We start from the raw sequence: 3,132 nt of genomic DNA, 5'->3' as shown, positions 1-3,132 counted from the left end.
CTAACCAACAACCGGTTGGAGATGCCCTTACCATGTAAAAATGCATGCTACTCTTGTACTAGGAGTACTACATTTACTCTTGTACACGTAAGCCAGGATGACTTGTCACATCGTGGCGCTGGCTGGACCAGCACGCAAGCTTCACTTCACTCTGCAGTCTCTACCGGTGCTCTCTGCAGCACAGACATCATCTCCTCGTATTCTTCCCTCTTCCTCCTCCCCCTTCTTCTCATTCTCATCCTTTGGTTTCGCCCTGTTCTTGTTCTTGGTAAGGACGAGGCAAACTTTGCTTCACGAGGTAAGCAAACCTAGGTCTCCCTGGATTTTGTGTCCTTGTAAATCAAATTTAGGTCTCCCCATTCACTTTCCAGTTCTTCCATTGTTACAAGATTGATGATTCCACGCTGTTTATTTTTTTCCACCTTAAACCATAGTCTCCCCCCCCCCCCCCCCCCCGCTTGCAATCATATTATCCTGAGTCCTGACATCTTATAACCACAGTCGCTCATTCATAATCATGTTCATTTTTTCCCATAGACAACCCCCCCCCCCCCCCCCCCCGCGCGCGGGTCTCCTTCCCTATCCAGATTCAAGAATCCATTTGGTTGAAAATGACAGGCAATGTCTGCATGGAAAAGAAAAAGGCTAAAATAGAACAAATTCCACCCCAAAGGTGAAGGCCAAATGGGGAGAAACATCTGTCATATTTAGGAATAAAATGGGTTTTTGAGGACTAGGTGAATTTTTTTACATGCAACACGCACCAAAACATATGTGAACTACTGATTTCAACAAATCATATACGGAGTATTTAGTAAGTATTTTGTTAGTATCAGAAAGCCACCGCTGAGGAAATCATATATCTAGCAGCCTGCACTGGTTTCAGGCTTTCAGCTCCATGAAAATTATTTCTGCACACTCTTTATAATTTTTGTGCAGCTGTTGGGGTTGACTAATGGAGAAAAGATTGGTCACATTGTTTTTTTTTCCTTCACATATATGTAGAGCTTAAGCTTCAAGCCATCAAGGTCAAAATGGGTGAAGCTGAGGGTGGGTTCACTCCACTGTCTCAGTTGAAGCCGTCACCGGAGCACAGGCACAGAGTCCGGGTGCGCATCTCGCGGATTTGGGAGTCCTTCAACCCAAACGATGGCACAGTGTTCGGCCTTGACAGCCTTCTCATCGACGATGAGGTGATGATGCATTCCCTACCCGATGGTTCTTGATGCCACCTGCTACTATTGTCCAGTTAGCACCCTCCGAGGTTTCTCGACACAATGATCCTTCTTTTCGCCTTTCACTTGTAGGGTGGAACCATGCAAGCCCATGTACATCGAAAAGTTAAAAAGCGTGTCGAAGAACGGTTAATTGAAGGGAAGGTCTACACCCTGTCAGATTTTGAAGTTTGTTCAAGCAAGGGGAACTACATGGCCTGTAGGAACCCCTTCATGATGAACATTGGAGCGCAGACGGTGATAGATGAGATCGATGGAGATGTCAACGTGATACCTCTCCACCACTTTGATTTTGTTGACTTTGGTGATGTTCCTCCTTCGATGGGCCTCAACAATAGCTCATTGACAGGTAAATGTTTGGGAAGCTGAAGTGGAACCAACATTAGGCTTACCACATCAATATCTGCAAATTCTGAATTTGTGTCTGACATGTGTTGATATAAACATTGCAGATGTTATTGGCCAAGTAGTAGAAGTTTGGCCCATACAGCAGGTCCCGAAAAAACTCTGCGCGTTACAATTTTGCAGCTTATGGATTGAGGATTTCAGGTAACAGAACATAGTAATTCCTTTCAGATTTTTGTTGCTCGGTGATAGCGCCTTAGCTTTTGCAATTGTCATCTTACAGTGGAAAGGAACTGGATGTCACACTGTATGGAAAGCTCGGTCATTATTTCTATGCAGAGGTTCGCAAGAAATGCCGACAAAATCCTTCTGTTGTCGTGTTCGCAGCGATGTGTGTTTCCCACTTCAAGGGTCAGCCCTTGATTCACCCTTCCGTTTATTCGTCGCTTTCTACCATCTGATACAACCATATAACTGCATTCCTTTCATTGCCATGAAACATAATATCCCTGTTCTGCTTAGGAAAAGGATACACGGTTCGCTCTTCATCAGCTTCAAAGTATTACCTAGATTTGGAAATACCAGAAGCACAACAATTCCGCACGAAGTGAGTGGCCTCTACTGTCCATTATTTAAACTGATGATTGGTCTATTCAATTTCTAATCCACATTATTGTAGGGCTAACTTTGTTGTTTGTGTGCAGTTGACATCATCCAAGAAATCCCATAGTCATAGACTCATAGTGCACCCCCATTCTCAGCAAGCGAGCTCTGTAGATCCAACTCATGAGTCGCAAAGTATTTCGCAGCGAGCCCAGGAGTTACAAAGTAGCTGGAGAATAATCAAACAGCTGCAGAGCCTCGATCCATTCGAGTTACCGGTAAGACCGTGCTCTCTTCTCATTGGTTGCATATGGGTTTTGTGCACTTGACAGCCTAATTCTGTTTTGGGTCTATTGCAGAAGGATGCCAAATTTGTGTGCACAGCCACCCTGAAAGAGATAGACTGCACCCAAGGTTGGTACTATCTTGGATGCGTCCACTGCAGACATTCGATCGGCAGGGACGGAAGCGAATTCTGGTGCAGCCAGTGTGACCCAGCAAACAAGAAACGGAGGAGGCCATATGTATGGTAAGAATCTTGAAGACTCATATGCTGCCAGTGCCTCATTGTTGCTTAGTTCAGACATCACATGCTAAACATTGTTGAGTACTCCCTCTGTCCCATAATATAAGAGCATTTTTGACACTAGTGTAGTGTAAAAAACGCTCTTATATTATGGGAAGGAGGGAGTAGTTAGTAATTACTATGCTGGTGTTTTTCGGCACGCAAGGTACAAGCTAAATGCAGTGGTGATGGATGACACTGGCACCATGAACTTGATGACCTTTGCGGAGGAGGCGGAGGGGCTGATCGGTGTCGCGGCAGAACTTCTCAAAGAGATCGCCGATGATGGCAGGTAAACCATGCCAGCTGCAATCTCGGATATTCTTGGCTCGACCCACACCTTCCAAGTTGCCGTGGACGACCGGAGCTTGAGCTTCGTTGTGA

At 45.3% G+C, this 3,132-nt stretch overlaps 1 long non-coding RNA gene across 1 annotated transcript; it reads left to right on the top strand.

Moving 5' to 3' along the window:
* The first annotated feature begins 203 nt into the window (after positions 1-203).
* Positions 204-1,778, top strand: LOC123439306. The gene is made up of 3 exons (XR_006630062.1): positions 204-298; positions 1,006-1,584; positions 1,688-1,778. It is a non-coding gene; the product is annotated as an uncharacterized LOC123439306 (long non-coding RNA).
* The last annotated feature ends 1,354 nt before the right edge of the window (positions 1,779-3,132 follow it).

The sequence above is a fragment of the Hordeum vulgare genome, chromosome 3H (assembly GCF_904849725.1).
Source record: "Hordeum vulgare subsp. vulgare chromosome 3H, MorexV3_pseudomolecules_assembly, whole genome shotgun sequence".
In the NCBI taxonomy this organism is placed as follows: Eukaryota; Viridiplantae; Streptophyta; class Magnoliopsida; order Poales; family Poaceae; genus Hordeum; species Hordeum vulgare.
The sequence above is the reverse complement of the archived record's forward strand: the minus strand, read 5'-3'. Positions and strand labels throughout refer to the sequence as shown.